Here is a 20413-nt window from a genome sequence, read left to right on the forward strand (position 1 = left end):
AGCTTGGTTGAGGCACTCTTTCAGAGGTTTGGTACAGACTTAATGGGCCGAATGACCTCCTTCTGCACTGTGGGGATTCTATGATTCCTGATTCCTCTGGTGCCGTAAACAAGGTCCATTTCCCTGGCCCTAACAGCCTAATCTTCCCAATGGATGTCCAATCCTTCTGCACCTCCGTTCCCCAACACGAGGGTTGTGTAGGGATCCTCATTCCCTGCTTCCTGTAAAGACTGCATCTCAATCTCCCACTTTCTCCACCTCCATCGCCTCTGTTCTGATGGTGACGTGTTCGAACATAGCCCGCCTGGCATGTCTGTCTTTACCTTAACCGGGCTGTCTCCTGGCTGCCTTCCTTTTGTTAACAGGCCTCTCAATCGTGTTCAATTCATTTCTCACACCTCTGTCCTCACACATCCCCCTCCCTCCCAGAAACATGATAGTGTCTCCCTCTCCTCACTTTCCACACCATCAGCCTCCCCATTGAAAGGAAAATCCTCCTCCATTTCTGCCAACTCCAGCATGATGTCACCACCAAATACATCTTCACCTCTCTCCAACCACCCCCTACAATTTGTGCATTCCTCAGGTACCGCTCCGTCCCCCTTGTCCACTTCCCCTCACACCCCACACTCCTTCCCCTTCCCCAGCACCTCCCCCTGCAATCACAGACGGTGCAACAACTGTCCCTTTACCTCCTCCCGCCTCATGCTTCTCAGCACCAAACTCTCCTTTCTGGAGAAGCAGCGTTTCACTTCTGTTCCTTCAATTTGTTATCCTGTAGACGCTGCTGCCAATACCGTCTCCTCTACATTGGGGAGACTAAACACAGACTGGGAGACTGCTTTGTGGAACACCTTCACTCAGCCCACAGCATGGCCCCCGCCTTCCTGTTGTGGCCATGTTAACTCAGCACCTTGCTCTCAGGCCCACATGTCTCTCCTTGGCCTGCTGCAAGAATGCAGTGAAGCCCAACGCAAGCTGGAGGAGCAACATCTCATCGTCCAATTCGGATGTTGCATCGCGCAGGACGTAACTTTAATTTCAACAACTTTATTCTCGGAACTTTCTCCTCCATCTTAACGCTCTTGTTTTGGAATTTTCCTACTTTTGTGTCGAATGCAATGAGTCCGAATCTGGAGAGAGTCTATTCCGGCCAAGTGAACTCTGGGAATGTCCAATGCCGGAGCGGGAATATTCCTGAGAACAGCTTGGCAGGAATTGTTTTCAAACAGGGAGAGGATGGTTTCCTGGGAACAGTGATGTTGGGATATTCGAGACATGGCAATGGGGGATTCCTGGGAGAGGGTGCTTAACGAATGACTAAACCTGGGAGGGGTGCGTCCTCGGAATGTTCTGGAGACTGGACAGACCCTATTCTGGACAGGCTGGGCTGCACGGTAGCACAGTGGTTAGCACAGTTGATTCACAGCTCCAGGGTCCCAGGTTCGATTCCCGGTTTGGGTCACTGTCTGTGCGGAGTCTGCACTTTCTCCCCCGTGTGTGCGTGGGTTCCCTCCGTGTGCCCGGGTTTCCTCCCACAGTCCAAAGATGAACAGGTTAGGTGGATTGGCCAAGATATATTGTGTTTAGTTTCCAAACAATTTAGATGGGGTCACTGGGTTGTGGGTATGGGTGGGCTGAACTGGTTTTCGCTTTCCAAGGGCCGGCGCAGACTTGATGGGCCGAATGTCATCCTTTTGGACTGTACATTCTGTATTTCTATTCCTCCCATGATTATGAAGTGGGAAGGTCCTGCGTTTGTTTCATTTTTTTCCATTGATCGTGGAGTATTCAAATAAACCAGGAATGGTGTCCAACCCCTTCAGAAATCCAGTCCAGAGAACGGTCTAATCCGGGGAGTGGTCCAATAATTGAGCTGAGATGACAATCTCTGTTATGTTTGTATCCGGTTTGGGAAACCTGGCCGTCCTGAGTGAATCCTGTAAATCAGACTAAATGAGAAATGTAACCTCCCCCAAAGGTCTCTGAATTAAAAACATTTTCCTACCACTGCCATCAAACAGACAGGGCTGCAATTCACACTTTCCCCCCATTCCCCACCTTTAACACTGGAGTTACATTTCCTACTTCCCTCTCTGCAATGTTAATCTCTGTGCCCACACCTCTCCCAACACTGCCACCCATCTACTGTCCATTATATTGATGCTGAAATTATGTTCTGGTTCAGACAGCGAGATTCATTACCCAGTAATTTCCCGTGTCACTCCTTTCTGTCTCTGACAGTTAATATACTGGGAATTGTGATTCTGTGTCGGGGGGAGTGTGGCCTCACTACCTGCACCACTCGCTACCTGGTGGTCATGGCAACGGCGGATCTGCTGTTTATTATCACTAAACCCATACTGAACAGGATCAATGGTTATTATTTCCCCTGGAATTTCCTGTCCCTCACCCCTGTGTGTAGTGTTAAGGGTGCCCTGATCGCTGCAGCCAGGGACTGTTCTGTCTGGTTCACCCTCACTTTCTACTTTGATCGATTTGTGGCCATTCGCTGCCAGAAACTGAAAACTAAATATTGCACCGGGAAAACTGCGGCTGTGGTTCTGTCCACAAGCGGCCTCCTGCTCTGTGTGAAAAACATCCCCTGGTACTTTACATATGAAACTTGGGAGATAATCGACAATGTCCAGTGGAGCTGCGTCACAAAGAACAGCTTTGTCACTGACCCGGGATGGGTTGGATATAAGTGGTTTGATCAGGTTTTAAGCCCATTGATGCCGTTCTTCTCAATCCTGTTGACCAACGCCATGACAGTCAGACACATTTTACTCAGCAGTCGGGTCCGGAAGGCACTGAGGGCTCAGAGTCAGGGAGATCATCGCACAGACCCAGAGATGGAGAGCAGAAGGAAGTCAATGATTTTACTCTTCAGCATCTACGGAACATTCATCCTCCTCTGGACCGTGTCTATTATTAAATTTTTCTATATCGATGTGAGAGGATTACTTTACATCACCCTTCCTCAATATACTTTACAACAAGTCGGATTTATGCTGCAGGATTTAAATTGCTGCACAAACACACTTATTTATGTGGCGACTCAGTCCAGGTTCAGGGAGCAGATCAAGATCGCGGTGAAATATCCGGTTCCATCAATGTTTAAAGTAATGAGAAAAATAAACAGACTGACAGCCTCTCAGCCAATCAGGAGCTCCAGCCGCTGACTGACAGCCTCTCAGCCAATCAGGATCTTCAGCTGCTAACTCACAGACTCTCAGCCAATCAGGAGCTCCTGCCGCTGACTGACAGCCTCTCAGCCAGTCATCAGCTCCAGTCTCTGCTGACAGTTGTGGGGTGTGGTGGGAGCACAGGCAGTGCTGGCTGTGTGGGGGAGCACTGACAGTGCTGGCTGTGTGGGGGGGAGCACTGACAGTGCTGGCTGTGTGGTGGGAGCACTGGCACTGCTGGCTGTGTGGTGGGAGCACTGACAGTGCTGGCTGTGTGGGGGAGTACTGACAGTGCTGGCTGTGTGGGGGGGGAGCACTGACAGTGCTGGATGTGTAGTGGGAGCACTGGTAGTGCTGGCTGTGTGTGGGAGCACTGACAGTGCTGGCTGTGTGTTGGGAGCACTGACAGTGCTGGCTGTGGGGTGGGAGCACTGGCAGTGCTGGCTGTGTGGTGGGAGCACTGACAGTGCTGGCTGTGTGGGGGAGCACAGACAGTGCTGGCTGTGTGGGGGGGAGCACTGACAGTGCTGGATGTGTAGTGGGAGCACTGGCAGTGCTGGCTGTGTAGTGGGAGCACTGGCAGTGCTGGCTGTGTGTGGGAGCACTGACAGTGCTGGCTGTGTGTTGGGAGCACTGACAGTGCTGGCTGTGGGGCGGGAGCACTGACAGTACCGGCTGTGTGGGGGAGCACTGACAGTGCTGGCTGTGTGGTGGGAGCACTGACAGTGCTGGCTGTGTGGGGGGAGCACTGACAGTGCTGGCTGTGTGGGGGAGCACTGACAGTGCTGGCTGTGTGGGGGAGCATTGACAGTGATGGCTGTGTGGTGAGAGCACTGACAGTGCTGGCGGTGTGTGGGGAGCACTGGCAGTGCTGGCTGTGTGGGGAGCACTGACAGTGCTGGCTGTGTGGTGTGGGCACTGACAGTGCTGGCTGTGTGGTAGGAGCCCTGACAGTCCTGGTTGTGTGGTGGAGCAGTGACAGTGCTAGCTGTGTGGGGGAGCACTGACAGTGCTGGCGGTGTGGGGAGCACTGGCAGTGCTGGCTGTGTGGGGGGAGCATTGACAGTGCTGGATGTGTGGTGGGAGCATTGACAGTGCTGGCTGTGTGGTGGGAGCACTGATAGTGCTGGCTGTGTGTGGGGAGCACTCACAGTGCTGGCTGTGTGGTGGGAGCACTGACAGTGCTGGCTGTGTGAACATAAGAAATAAGAACTAGGAGCAAGAGTAGGCCATCTGGCCCCTCGAGCCTGCTCCACCATTCAATGAGATCATGGCTGATCTTTTGTGGACTCAGCTCCACTTTCCGGCCCGAACACCATCACCCTTAATCCATTTATTCTTCAAAAAACTATCTATCTTTATCTTAAAAACATTTAATGAAGGAGCCTCTACTGCTTCACTGGGCAAGGAATTCCATAGATTCACAACCCTTTGGGTGAAGAGGTTCCTCCTAAACTCAGTCCTAAATCTACTTCCACTTATTTTAAGGCTATGCCCCATAGTTCTGCTTTCACCCGCCAGTGGAAACAACCTGCCCGCATCTATCCTATTTATTCCCTTCATAATCTTATATGTTTCTATAAGATCCCCCCCCCCTCATCCATCTAAATTCCAACGAGTACAGTCCCAGTCAACTCAACCTCTCCTCGTAATCCAACCCCTTCAGCTCTGGGATTAACCTAGTGAATCTCCTCTGCACACCCTCCAGTGCCAGTAAGTCCTTTCTCAAGTAAGGAGACCAAAACTGAACACAATACTCCAGGTGTGGCCTCACTAACACCTGGTACAATTGCAGCAGCACCTCCCTAGTCTTAAACTCCATCCCTCTAGCAATGAAGGACAACATTCCATTTGCCTTCTTAATCACCTGTTGCACCTGAAAACCAACTTTTTGCGACTCATGCACTAGCACACCCATGTCTCTCTGCACAGCAGCATGTTTTAATATTTTATCATTTAAATAATAATCCCTTTTGCTGTTATTCCTACCAAAAGGGATAACCTTACATTTGTCAACATTGTATTCCACCTGCACGACCCTAGCCCATTCACTTAGCCTATCCAAATCCCACTGCAGACTTCCAGTATCCTCTGCACGTTTTGCTTTACCACTTATCTTATTTTCGTCTGCAAACTTGGACACATTGCCCTTGGTCCCCAACTCCAAATCATCTATGTAAATTGTGAACAGTTGTGGGCCCAACACTGATCCCTGAGGGACAGCACTAGCTACTGATTGCCAACCAGAGAAACACCCATTCATCCCCGCGTTTTGCTTTCTATTAATTAACCAATCCTCTATCCATGCTACTACTTTCCCCTTAATGCCATGCATCTTTATCTTATGCAACAGCCTTTTGTGTGGCACTTCGTCAAAGGCTTTCTGGAAATCCAGATATACTACATCCAGTGGCTCCCCGTTATCTCCCGCACTGTTTCTGTCCTCAAAAAATTCCACTAGATTAGTTAGACACGACCTGCCCTTTATGAACACATGCTGCGTCTGCCCAATGGGACAATTTCCATTCATATGCCTCGCTATTTCTTCCTTGATGATAGATTCCAGCATCTTCCCTACTACCGAAGTTAAGCTCACTGGCCTATGATTACCTGCTTTCTGCCTACCTCCTTTTTTAAACAGTGGAGTCACGTTTGCTAATTTCCAATCCGCCGGGACCACCCCAGAGTCTAATGAATTCTTGTAAATTATCACTAGTGCATTTGCAATTTCCCTAGCCATCTCTTTTAGCACTCTGGGTGCATTCCATCAGGTCCAGGAGACTTGTCTACCTTTAGCCCCATTAGCTTGCCCATCACTAACTCCTTGGTGATAACAATCCTCTCAAGGTCCTCACCTGTCATAGCCTCATTTCCATCAGTCACTGGCATGTTATTTGTGTCTTCCACTGTGAAGACCGAACCAAAAAACCTGTTCAGTTCCTCAGCCATGTCCTCATCTCCCATTATTAAATCTCCCTTCTCATCCTCTAAAGGACCAATATTTACCTTAGCCACTCTTTTGTGTTGTATGTATTTTATGTATTTGTAGAAACTTTTACTATCTGTTTTTATATTCTGAGCAAGTTTACTCTCATTATCTATCTTACTCATCTTTATCGCTTTTTTAGTAGCTTTCTGTTGCCCCCCTAAAGCTTTCCCAGTCCTCTAGTCTCCCACTGATCTTTACTTTGTATGTTTTTTCCTTCAATTTGATACTCTCCCTTATTTCCTGAGGTCGATTTTGCCTCTTTTTACCGTCCTTCCTTTTTGTTGGTATGGACCTTTGCTGAGCACTGTGAAAAATCACTTGGAAGGTTATCCACTGTTCCTCAACTGTTTCACTATAAAGTCTTTGCTCCCAGTCTACCTTAGCTAGTTCTTCTCTCATCCCATTGTAATCTCCTTTGTTTAAGCACAAGCACTAGTGCTTGATTTTACCTTCTCACCCTCCATCTGTATTTTAAATTCCACCATATTGTGATTGCTCCTTCCGAGAGGATCCCTAACTATGAGATCCTGAAATAATCCTGTCTCATTACACAGGACCAGATCTAGGACCGCTTGTTCCCTCGTAGGTTCCATTACATACTGTTCTAGGAAAGTATCGAGGATACATTCTATAAACTCCTCCTCAAGGCTGCCTTGACCGACCTGGTTAAACCAATCAACATGTAGATTGCTGTACCATTTCTACATGCATCTGTTATTTCTTTGTTTATTGCCTGCTCCACCATAATGTTATTATTTGGTGGCCTATAGAGTACTCCTATCAGTGACTTTTTCGCCTTACTATATCTGATTTCCACCCAAATGGATTCAACCTATTCCTCCATAGCACCAATGTCATCCCTTCCTGTTGCCCGGATGTCATCCTTAAATAACAGAGCTACACCACCTCCCTTACCATCCACTCTGTCCTTCCGAAAAGTTTGATGCCCTCGGATATTTAACTCCCAGTCGTGACCATCCTTTAACCATGTTTCAGTAATGGCCACTAAATCATACTCATTCACGATGATTTGCGCCATCAACTCATTTACCTTATTCCGAATACTACGAGCATTCAGGTAAAGTACACTTATGTTGGCTTTTTTTTACCTCTGTTCTGAATGTTAACACCTCAATCAGTAACCTCTCCTAAGTTATATTTCCTCTTAATCTTTCTCCTAATTTTCCTTGTCGTTGAACCCACATCTTCCTGTAACAACCTGCCGCGTCGCTTACCATTAATGTTTTCACTTCCCGTTTTATTTTTTTTAGTATTCCTGGTCCTATTCACTGAGCTCCCCTCAGTCACTGTACCTTGTACTGTCGCACTTTTTGATTAGTGACTATGGCTTCTCTGCCTTACACTTTCCCCCTTACTGCCTTTTATTTCTGTCCCTGTTTTACTACCTTCCAAATTCCTGCATCGGTTCCCATCCCCCTGCCACATTAGTTTCAATTCTCGCCAACAGCTCTAGCAAACACCGCCCCCCCCCCTAGGACATCGGTTCCAGTCCTGCCCAGGTGCAGACCGTCCGGTTTGTACTGGTCCCACCTCCCCCAGAACCGGTTCCAATGTCCCAGGAATTTGAATCCCTCCCTCTTGCACCATCTCTCGAGCCACGTAGCCATCCTCTCTATCCTGACAATCCTACTCTGACTAGCTCGTGGCACTGGTAGCAATCCTGAGATTATTACCTTTGAGGTCCTACTTTATAGTTTAATTCCTAGCTCCCTAAATTCAGCTTGGAGGACCTCGTCCCGTTTTTCTCTCTATCGTTGGTGCCTATGTGCACCACGACAGCTGGCTGTTCACCCCCCACGCCCCCAGAATGCCCTGCAGCCGGTCCGAGACATCCTTGACCCTTGCACCAGGGAGGCAACACACCAAGTGACACTACATACTGAGGTTCTACCTGTCCTCCGTGTGATGAAGGATGGGCCTGGCCTCGTTGCCGCGGAACGCTCCAAGTAGTTGGACCGTGCCGTACCATCTGTCCTTCGTGGAAACGTTTTTGAAGAAAAACACGTTTGACCACTAGGCAATGAAGCAGTGGTAAGCACGTAATGTCCTCCAGGCCCTCAGGGAAAAGGAGACTGTGGAGGACGTTGGATGGTTCCCTGAGCAGACTGTCAGAGTCATCTGGCAGAACGCCTCCTCACCAGAACTTTCAAACAAGCACCAAGACCTAGCTTGGCTGGTGGTGAGATGGGCACTCCCCGCTAGATACTTCATGTACACCCGAAGGCTCTGCGCCAATGCACGCTGCCCTCGCAGTGGCTGTGGGGGAAATGAGCCGGGCACCCACCTCCTTGTGGAATGTGCCTTTGCAAAGAAGGTCTGGAGAGAGATGCAGTGGTACTTGTCAAGTTTCATACCGAGCAGATCTGTGACAAAGGACTCTGTGCTCTACGGACTGTTTCCAGGGACACACACCGAGACAAACATCAACTGCTGCTGGAAGGTCATCAACTCGGTGAAAGTTCACTTTGGTCTGCCCGAAACATGCTGATCTTCCAGTGCAAAGAATTGTCCTCGACCGAGTGTTGCAGACTGCCACATTCCAAGGTCCATAACTTCGAAATGAAGGACGCACTCTCGCTTGGGGCAGCTGGGGCCAAGGCGCAATGGGGAAAGACCACTGTGTAAAGTCTTACCAGCAAATGTAGACCGAGGGGCGGGTAAGAGTGTAAACCCCCCCCCCCCTCGGTCTGGGCCACCAACACTCCAATGTAGAAGACAAACACGACAATGTAAATATTTAAGAAGGAATCGTAATGTAAAGAGTGATATGTGTATAACAATATCAAAATTGAATGGAAGAAAATCAAGGCAATGTGTAACTCTGCCGGAAATGTACAGTCAAGACAATTTGAAATGTTCTGTAATGCTTATGATAAATTTTATGAATAAAGTATATTTTTTTGGGAAAAAAAAATCTGTTCTTATCAGTTGAACGAGACGCTAAGTCCAGACTGCTGATGGAAACGGTAAAAGACGCCTAGCTGCTCGACGTCTGCAGCGACCCTGCAGACGGAGCGCAGCGCAGATACACATGGTCACGGCCAGACGGGTCCGTCCGCTCCAGGATAGACTTCTTCTTTGTGTCCTGTGCTTTCACGGTCAGGTCCACCGATGTAAAGCCGGTGTTCTTCTCTGACCACTGCCTCCTACTGGCCGACTGCCACCTGCAAGAAGACCAGGAGGTAGGCAGGGGGACATGGAAGCTAAATGTAAAACTGCTGACCCCTGAGAACCTCGAGGAACTCAGGAGGGATTACAAAGGTTGGAGAACAGTGAAACCCCTCTTTGAGGCCCCACACCTCTGGTGGGAAGCAATCAAGGGGAATATCAAGAGATTTTTCATCCTCAAGGGCGTTCAAAAGGTGAGAGAGAGACGAGGGGTCATGTCCAGGCTCCAGAAAAGTATGCAAAATTTGCTCCCGCTGCAGTCGATGGGGATGGATGTCAAGGAGGATCTCCAAGAGGTGAAGAGCCAGCAAGCCTCGCTCTACACCTCGGAGGCCTCCAAGGTTATCTTCCGTTCCAGAGTCCGCTCCGTGGAGCAGAACAAAAAGTGCTCACGCTTCTTCTTCCAAAAGATGCACAGAGAGACCTCTGTGATCAGCAGCCTGAAGGAAGAAGATGGCTCTGTAAAGTCATCGCAGTCTGACATCCTGAGGATCTGCCAATCCTTTTATGCCGGACTGTATGACCTGGAGCCAACAGATAGCACTGTTTCGCAGACCTTCCTGTCGACTATCACGGAGGTCATAGGCGACAGCGAGCTGGAAAACCTGGACAAACCACTAACTCTGGACGAGCTGACAAAGGCTGTCAAGTCCTTCGAGACGAGTAAGACTCCGAGAAGCGACGGCTTACCGGTTGAGTTGTATTCGGCTCTGTGGGACTGGATGGGCCCAGACCTGCTGGAAGTATACGAGAATATGCTTCTGGAAGGGAGCATCTCAGAGTCCATGAGGAAAGGCATCATCACCCTCATCTACAAGCAGAAGGGGGAAAGGGAATAAATTCGAAATTGGCGACCCATTTAACTGTTGAATGTGGACTACAAAATTCTAGCAAAGGTCATCGCCAATCAGGTCAGGTCTGCTCTGGAGTCGGTGATCCACCCTGACCAGACCTGTGCTGTACCCGGCAGGAAGATCTCTGATAGCCTCGCGCTACTGAGGGATACGATCGTCTACGTTCAGGACAGGAGGATGGACACCTGCCTCATCAGCCTTGACCAGGAGATGGCTTTTGACAGAATATCGCGTACCTACATAGAACATAGAACATAGAACAATACAGCGCAGTACAGGCCCTTTGCCAAGATTTTGCACCGAAAGAAAGGCCATCTAACCTACACTATGCCATTATCATCCATATGTTCATCCAATAAACTTTTAAATGCCCTCAATGTTGGCGATTTCACTACTGTAGCAGGTAGGGCATTCCACGGTCTCACTACTGTTTGCGGAAAGAACCTACCTCTGACCTCTGTCATATATCTATTACCCCTCAGTTTAAAGCTATGTTCCCTCGTGCCAGCCATTTCCATCCTCGGGAGAAGGATCTCACTATCCACCCTATCCAACGCCCTGATCATTTTGTATGCCTCTATTAAGTCTCCTCTTAACCTTCTTCTCTCTCAAGTTCATCAGCCTTTCCTCATAAGATTTTCCCTCCATACCAGGCAACATCCTGGTAAATCTCCTCTGCACCCGCTCCAAAGCCTCCACGTCCTTCTTATAATGCGGTGACCATAACTGTACGCAATACTCCAAATGCGGCCGTACCAGAGTTCTGTACAGCTGCAACATGACCTCCTGACTCCGGAACTAAATCCCTCTACCAATAAAGGCCAACACTCCATAGGCCTTCTTCACAACCCTATCAACCTGGGTCGCAACTTTTAGGGATCTACGTACATGGACACCTAGATCCCTCTGCTCATCCACACTTTCAAGAACTTTACCATTAGCCAAATATTCCGCATTCGTGTTATTCCTCCCAAAGTGAATCACCTCACACTTCTCTACATTAAACTCCATTTGCCACCTCTCAGCCCAGCTCTGCAGCTTAGCTATATCCCTCTGTAACCTGCTACATCCTTCCACACTATCGCCAACACCACTGACTTTAGTGTCGTCTGCAAATTTACTCACCCACCCTTCTGCGCCTTCCTCCAGGTCATTGATAAAAATGACAAACAGCAACGGCCCCAGAACAGATCCTTGTGGTACTCCACTTGTGACTGAACTCCATTCTGAACATTTCCCATCAACCACCACCCTCTGTCTTCTTTCAGCTAGCCAATCTCTGATCCACATCTCTAAATCACACTCAATCCCCAGCCTCCGTATTTTCTGCAATAGCCTACCGTGGGGAACCTTATCAAACGCTTTGCTGAAATCCATATACACCACAGCAACTGCTCTACCCTTGTCTACCTGTTCAGTCAACTTCTCAAAGAACTCGATAAGGTTTGTGAGGCATGACCTACCCTTCACAAAGCCATGCTGACTATCCCTGATCATATTATTCCTATCTAGATGATTATAAATCTTGCCTCTTATAATCCCCTCCAAGACTTTTCCCACTACAGACGTGAGGCTCACCGGTCTCTAGTTGCCAGGGTTGTCTCTGCTCCCCTTTTTGAACAAAGGGACCACATTTGCTATCCTCCAGCCCTCTGGCACTCTTCCTGTAGCCAATGATGACATAAAAATCAAAGCCAAAGGTCCAGCAATCTCTTGCCTGGCCTCCCAGAGAATCCTAGGATAAATCCCATCAGGCCCAAGGGACTTATCTATTTTCAGCCTGTCCAGAATTGCCAACACCTCTTCCCTACGTACCCCAATGCCATCTAATCTATTAGCCTGGGTCTCAGCATTCTCCTCCACAACATTCTCTTTTTCCTGAGTGAATACAGACGAAAAATATTCATTTAGTATCTCGCCTATCTCTTCAGACTCCACACACAACTTCCCATCCCTGTCCTTGACTGGTCCTACTCTTTCCCTAGTCATTCGCTTATTCCTGACATACCTATAGAAAGCTTTTGGGTTTTCCTTGATCCTTCCTGCCAAATACTTCTCATGTCCCCTCCTTGCTCGTCTTAGCTCTCTCTTTAGATCCTTCCTCGCTACCTTGTAACTATCCATCGCCCCAACTGAAACTTCACACCTCATCTTCACATAGGCCTCCTTCTTCCTTTTAACAAGAGATTCGACTTCTTTGGTAAACCACGGTTCCCTCGCTCGGCGCCTTCCTCCCTGCCTGACCGTTGCATACTTATCAAGAACACGCAGTAGCTGATCCTTGAACAAGCTCCACTTATCCAGTGTGCCCAACACTTGCAGCCTACTTCTCCACCTTATCCCCCCCAAGAAACGTCTAATGGCATCATAATTGCCCTTCCCTCAGCTATAACTCTTGCCCTGCGGTGTATACTTATCCCTTTCCATCATTAACGTAAACGTCACCGAATTGTGGTCACTGTCCCCAAAGTGCTCTCCTACTTCCAAATCCAACACCTGGCCTGGTTCATTACACAAAACCAAATCCAACGTGGCCTCAGCTCTTGTTGGCCTGTCAACAAACTGTGTCAGGAAACCCTCCTGCACACACTGTACAAAAAACGACCCATCTAATGGACTCGAACTATATCTTTTCCAAACAATATTTGGAAAGTTAAAGTCTCCCATAATAACTACCCTGTTACTTTCGCTCTTATCCAGGATCATCCTCGCCATCCTTTCCTCTACATACCTAGAACTATTTGGAGGCCTATAAAAAACTCCCAACAGGGTGACCTCACCTTTCCTGTTTCTAACTTCAGCCCATACTACCTCGGAAGAAGAGTCCCCATCTAGCATCCTCTCCGCCACCGTAATACTGCTCTTGACTAGCAGCGCCACACCTCCCCCTCTTTTGCCTCCTTCTCTGAGCTTACTAAAACACCTAAACCCCGGAACCTGCAACATCCATTCCTGTCCCTGCTCTATCCATGTCTCCGAAATGGCCACAACATCGAAGTCCCAGGTACCAACCCATGCTGTCAGTTCCCCTACCTTGTTTCGTATACTCCTGGCATTGAAGTAGACACACTTCAAACCACCTACCTGAACACTGGCCCCCTCCTGCGACGTCAACTCTGAGCTCCTGACCTCTATACGCTCATTCTCCCTTACCCTAAAACTAGAATCCAGGTTCCCATGTCCCTGCTGCATTAGTTTAACACCCCCCCCCCCAAAGAGCACTAACACATCTCCCCCCCCCCCCCCCCGCCCAGGATATTTGTGCCACTCAGGTTCAGATGTAGACCATCCTGTCTGTAGAGGTCCCACATTCCCCAGAAAGTGCCCCAATTATCCAGAAATCTGAATCCCTCCCGCCTGCACCATCCCTGTAGCCACGTGTTTAATTGCTCTCTCTCCCTATTCCTCATCGCACTATCACGTGGCACCGGCAACAACCAAGAGATAAATCTGTTTGTTCTAGTTCTGAGCTTCCATCCTAGCTCCCTAAAAGCCTGCCTGACATCCTTATCCCCTTTCATACCAATGTCGTTAGTGCCAATGTGGACCACGACTTGGGGCTGCTCCCCCTCCCCCTTAAGGACCCTGAAAACACGATTCGAGACATAACGTACCCTTGCACCTGAGAGGCAACATACCAAATGTGAGTCTCTCACGCTCCCACAAAATCTCCTATCTGTGCCCCTGACTATCGAGTCCCCAATTACTAATGCTCTGCTCCTCTCTCCCCTTCCCTTCTGAGCAACAGGGACAGACTCCGTGCCAGAGGCCCGTGCCCCATGGCTTACCCCTGGTAAGTCGTCCCCCCCACAAGTATCCAAAGCGGTATACTTGTTTCTCAGGGGAACGACCGCAGGGGATCCCTGCACTGGCTGCTTTTTCCCAGTCCCCCTTACAGTTACCCATCTATCTCCAATCTTTGGTGTAACCCCCTCTGCCTCCCGAATGATCCGAAGTTCTTCCAACTCCAGCTCCAGTTCCCTAACTCGGACTTGGAGGAGCTGGAGATGGCAGCACTTCCTGCCGGTAAAATCAGCAGGGGCACTAACGGCATCCCTCACCTCAAACATCCTGCAGGAGGAACATTGCACTCCCTTCCCTGCCACCCCTCTAACTTTCTACCAAGATCTGGCTAACAACTAAATTACATCTTTTTATTTAAAAAAAAATAATAATAAAATATGGTACTTACCTCACACCAATGGGTTTTATTATTAGGTTAGAGGAGGAGGGCGGGTGGGAGACACTACACGTGTAGTGTCTCGGGTTTCCTCTCCACCAGAATTTATTGGTGAGGGTCTTCCCAGAAGTCCGCGGGTCGACTTCCTGTTCCCGCCTTAAACACTAAACAATTTTTTAAAAACCAGCAAAGAGGGACCGAAAACGGGACCAGGTAAGTGTCTTTAAAGGAGAGACTTACCTCCCAGAAATCACTTACGCACTGCCCCCGCTGAAATGGACTAGCCTGCTCCGCTCCTGCTGAAATCGACTGGGCCTGCAAGGTAAGTAAGTTGTTAATCTGTACTTACCTCACCCAGGCAGCGACCTTTTAAACTGTCCCCTCTGCCTCGCAGCTCCCGCGCTTTTTCAAACTCGCGCGCTGTTTTTAAGGTCCTGGCTCTCTCTCTCTCTCCCGAACTAACAGCTGACCTGCAAGGTAAGGAAGTTGTTAAGCAGTACTTACCTCACCCACGCAGCGACCTTTTAAACTGTCCCCTCTGCCTCGCAGCTCCCGCGCTTTTTCAAACTCCCGCGCTGTTTCCAATTTCCCGGCTCTCTCTCTCTCCCGAACTACATGATGGACGTGCTCTCCAAAATGGGATTTGGGGAGGGAATTCGCAATTGGATCAAACTGCTCTACACAAACATCTATAGCGCAGTCTCAATCAATGGGTGGGAATCAGAAAAGTTCCAGATCAAATCTGGAGTCAGGCAGGGCTGCCCTCTCTCCTCTGCCCTGTTTGTGTGCTGCATAGAACCTTTTGCCGAGTCCATCAGGAGGGATCCGGGTATAAGATCCACTGTACAAGGCCTCCCTGTACATGGCCGACGTTGCCGTCTTCTGCTCGGATCCTGCGTCTGTACGCAGGCTCTTGACCACCTGCGACCAGTTTGAACTGGCCTCGAGAGCCAAGGTAAACCGGGGCAAGAGCGAGGCCATGTTCTTTGGGAACTGGGCCGACCGGTACTTTGTCCCCTTCACTGTCAGTTCGGATTACCTGAAGGTGCTGGGGATATGATTCTGAGCTGCTGGGGTGTGCACCAAAAACTGGGAGGAGCGCATCGCCAAGGTAAGACAGAAACTGGGCTGGTGGGAGCAACACTCCCTCTCCATTGCGGGCAAAACCCTGGTCATCAGGTGTGAGCACTCTCGGTGTTACTGTACGTGGCGAAGGTCTAGCCCATAACCCGACCCTACACCACAGCAGTCACCCGGGCCATCTTCAAATTTATCTGGCGATCCAAGATGGACCGTGTCCGAAGGGACACCATGTACAAACCTCTGGAGAAGGGAGGGCGGAATGTACCCAACGCCTCCCTCACCCTGTTGGCCACCTTTGTGTCCAGCTGCATCAAGCTGTGCGTGGACCCCCAGTATGCAAACACCAAGTGTCACTACATACTGAGGTTCTACCTGTCCCCGGTGTTACGAAGGATGGGTCTGGCCTCATTGCCGCGGAACGCTCCAAGTAGTTGGACCGTACCGTACCACCTGTCCTTCGTGGAAAAGTTTTTGAAGGAAAACACCTTTCACCACAAGGCAATGAAGCAGTGGTCAGCACGTAATGTCCTCGAGGCCCTCAGGGAAAAGGAGACCGTGGAGGACGTTGGATGGTTCACTGAGCAGACTGCCAGAGTCATCTGGCAGAACGCCTCATCACCAGAACTTTCAAACAAGCACCAAGACCTAGCTTGGCTGGTGGTGAGAAGGGCCCTCCCTGTCAGATTCTTCATGCACACCCGAAGGCTCTGCGCCAATGCACGCTGCCCTCGGAGTGGCTGTGGGGGAAATGAGACGGTCATACACCTCCTTGTGGAATGTGCCTTTGCAAAGAAGGTCTGGAGAGAGATGCAGTGGTATTTGTCAAGGTTTATCCCGAACAGATGTGTGACACAGGACTCTGTGCTCTACGGACTGTTTCCAGGGACACACACCGAGACGAATATCAACTGCTGCTGGAAGGTCATCAACTCGGTGAAAGACGCTCTTTGGTCTGCCCGAAACTTGCTGATCTTCCAGTGCAAAGAATTGTCCTCGACCGAGTGTTGCAGACTGGCACATTCTAAGGTCCAGGACTACGTGCTGAGGGACGCACCTCAAGCTTGGGGCAGCTGCTGCCAAGGTGCAATGGGGAAACACCACTGTGTAAAGTCTTTCCAGCAAATGTACACCGAGGGGCGGGTAACAGTGTAAAGCCCCTCGGTTTGGGCAACCGACACTCCAATGTATAAAACAAACATGGCACTGTAAATATTTAAGAAGGAACAGTAATGTAAAGAGTGATATGTGTATGTCAATATCAAAATTGAATGAAAGAAAGTCAAGGCAACATGTAACCCTGCCGGAAATGTACAGTCAAGACAATTTGAAATGTTTCTGTAATGCTCATGATAAATTTTTATGAATAAAGTATATTTTTTTGAAAAAAAAATCTGTTCTTATCAGTTTAATATCTGATATGTCCTCGAGCTGAGGACTGAATATTAAATTGATTTTTGGGACGCGGAGATGGTTCAGGGGCTTGCTCCTTCCGCTCCACGCATCAACCTGGTCTTGCAATGCTTCCAGGAATGGTGCCTTCACCCCGTTTTTGGGGAGCAAAAATTATAAAACAGAATGTGGCGCAAAACAGATGGTTCAGGGGCTTGCTCCTTCCGCTCCACGCATCGACTGGTCTTGCAATGCTTCCAGGAATGGTGCCTTCACCCCGCTTAGGGGAGCAAGAAGTACAAAAGCAGAAAATGGCGCAAAACCTGGCTTCCCCTTTTCTCTCTTGTCCAGTTGTCTCATCCTGACCAATTTATCGTCTTTCAGGCTCCAAAGCATTGCTACCTTTTCTGCTGGCGGGCACTTCGTGCATTAATGTTGCGAGCCGAATGTTCGCGGACTTACGGCAGCCAGGCTCCGTTTTCAGCTGATATGCCACACAGATTTCCTGCTGCTTTTTACAGGCCACTCGCTCTCACCCCAGGATGGCGACTTGCCTTCTCCTCACTTCAGTTACCACATCCCTTCATCCTGCACAACGGGGAAGTGTGGCGACAGACTGAATGGCATCCTGATTTGGATGTAGGTGTACCTTCACGGCGTCTCATTTCGGTATCCTGACTCCACGACCAACACGCCAGGGTGGAGCTCAGTGGGACTAGACATTGCCCCCTGTTGGATTCCGCCAGTACTTGCTGCTTGCACGGATTGCCCTTTGTTCGGCAAAGCTGGAGGTTTCTTCGACTCCCTGCGTTGGGTGTCACTGGGCCTTCACAGAGTCTCCATTTCTTCTGGTCATGACAGTGGAAGGCGTGCCAGACGATGTCACCCTGTTTTACTGGTTCTGCATGCACAGACTCCACCGTGCTCGGCCAAGCTGGAGGTCTCTTGACCAAAAGTGACCGTGGACTAAAAGTTCCAAAGCACAGTCGAGCGCAGCAAGGTGCACCTGAATGTCGGTGGACTAGGAGGACAAGAGTCATAGCCGGAAATTCTGGGCTGTCGCTGCTCGGCATTTTGGCTAAGATCAAGTGTAGTCTCATTTAATCGAGGGAACCTGAGGATTTCGATGTCGATCGTGGACTGGAGAACTCGGAGGGATTGAAGTCGTCAAAGAGGAAACGTTTGGAGCTCGGCTGCTATTGGTGGATCTACATGCTGCCCAAAGCCAACTACGATACAGTTAAGACCCAACGTTCGAGCTATGGATGCAGCTGCATCCCAACCACCAGGCTGGGGACTGCGAAACACTGTCCAAGTCACAGTGAAGAAAACGGAAGGAGAGTCACCTTTGGACCGGAAACTCTTCGTGAAGCGGGTGCTGCTCGAGTGTTGTGGGTTCAAAGCAACAGAGATCTTCTGCTTGCAAAGCTTCCCCAACAGTGGATATTTTGATGTCACCTTCATGAGCGTCGCAGCGTGCATCAGATTCTTGAACGTCTTCAAGGAAAAAGGTAACCAGCGTCCCCTGTCGATCATGACTGCGGAGCCTCTGTTTACGATACCGTCGCAGCAAACTCGGGTTGTTACACTGCACAAGTACAACCCCCACGTCCCCGTGTCTGATGTGCTCACGTTCCTCGCCAGGTACGCTAAGCTGAAAAGTGACAGCGTGCAAGTGAAAGACACCTTCGGCATCTGGACAAGTGAGTACCAGATCAAGGTGACTCTGAGAACAGACGGCAACGGAACCATCCTGCATCCCCCCTCCAGTTTCGCCATTGGAGGAAATCGTGGCTACCTCTATTACGTGGGACTGCCACGAGTATGCCACACCTGTGGCAAAACGGGCATGTTGCCGCAAACTGCAGCGTGACATTCTGCAAAAACTGCAGGCAGGAGGGACACACGACTAAGGACTCCAAGCAAGACAAGTGCTGCAACCTGTGTGGGGAGGCCGGCCATCTTTACAGGGCCTGCCCGAAACGCGGGGCGACATATGCACAGACCATCAGCAGCGGAGTTAAAAAGCCGACCACAGAAGAGGTTCATACACCCTCCACCGAAAAAGACACCACGGTACAGAATGCGGAAAATTAACAGAAGGGCCCCCAATAAAAAGAAGAGGCCCCAGCACGACCGGACAACTCAACCCCAGCCTCACCTGACGAGGAACACTCAATGGAAGAGGATGGGACGAAGTATAAAGGCCCCTGGGAAGCAGTGAACAGGCACAAACGAAGAGGAAACAAAAAAACAAACTGAAGAACCCCCCGAGGGGGAGTGGCAAAAAGCGACACCTTTCAGCCAGCGCACTTAGCGCCGACACCTCCTCCGATGAGGGAAAACAAGACAAGAATCGGCCTCAAATAAAGAGGCAAAGCACCAATGTGGAACGGGATGCACAGACCCCCCCCCGACCACAGACAGGGAAGAAAATAAAACCCGCCGAGACAACCAACCTCTGGCTGATGGGAACAGCAATATGACCAACGGCCACCAAACGCCGGACATCGAAAACAAGGTCAAAGACCAACCCCCGAAAGTAACAAGCAGCAGCAACCCAGGCGAAGACCGGCCTGCAACCCCAACACCACCCCCGCAATGCATCTGCATCAGGTTCACGGGACCAGTGCGGACGAGGACAGTTTTCTCAGCCCTGCAACTGTGCAACAGTTTGCGAGCACCCCCGGCATGCTGGGGAACATCCAACAGCTGGAACAGCCAACTGTATAGACTATGGACTCTGAGACTGGTAAATCTCCCTTTCTATAATGGGTTTTCAAATTGCATCCATAAATGTGCGAAGCATCAAAGTTACTTTGCGGTGTGTAGCCACACTCAACTATTTAGCAAATGTGAAAGCTGACCTACTGTTCCTGCAGGAGTGCGGAATTCCGCACCTCAGCAACTACAGGCGCTGGTCGAGCTGGTGGTCCCACGGGCCATCCATCGGGTCAGGAGGAAACGACTGCCGCTCCTCCGGCCTGGGTATTCTGCTGCGGGGAGGCAACTTCACCATCTCCGACGTTAAGGAGGTGGTGGCCGGGCGCCTCCTCGTAGCAGACGTCAAATACAACAGCACCCCTCTCAGACTTATTAATGTGTACGCCCCGGCCGTAAAAAGTGAGCGGCTGGCAGGCCTTCAGCAACTCCCATTGCTGTTGGCCACCTCCAAGCCGGTCATTCTGGGCGGTGACTTCAACTGCATCATCGATCCGGCAGGACGATCCAGCAGAGCCGACAGCAAACTAGACGCTACGTCCAGACTCCTGATGGAAACGGTAAAAGATGCCAAGCTGCTCGACGTCTGCAGCAAGCCTGCAGACGGAGCGCAGCGTAGATACACATGGTCATGGCCAGACGGGTCCGTCCACTCCAGGATAGACTTCTTCTTTGTGTCCCGAGCTTTCACGGTCAGGTCCCCGATGTAAAGCCGGTGTTCTTCTCTGATCACTGCCTCCTACTGGCCGACTGCCACCTGCAGGAAGACCAGGGGGTAGGCAGCGGGACATGGAAGCTGAATGTAAAACTGCTGACCCCT

General features: G+C 49.9%; 1 pseudogene; it reads left to right on the forward strand.

Annotated features, from left to right (window-relative positions):
• Positions 1-16853: 16853 nt before the first annotated feature.
• On the forward strand, positions 16854-17026 carry LOC140397168 (U2 spliceosomal RNA; annotated as a pseudogene).
• Positions 17027-20413: the final 3387 nt, after the last annotated feature.

Source organism: Scyliorhinus torazame, chromosome 20 (assembly GCF_047496885.1).
Source record: "Scyliorhinus torazame isolate Kashiwa2021f chromosome 20, sScyTor2.1, whole genome shotgun sequence".
NCBI lineage: Eukaryota > Metazoa > Chordata > Chondrichthyes > Carcharhiniformes > Scyliorhinidae > Scyliorhinus > Scyliorhinus torazame.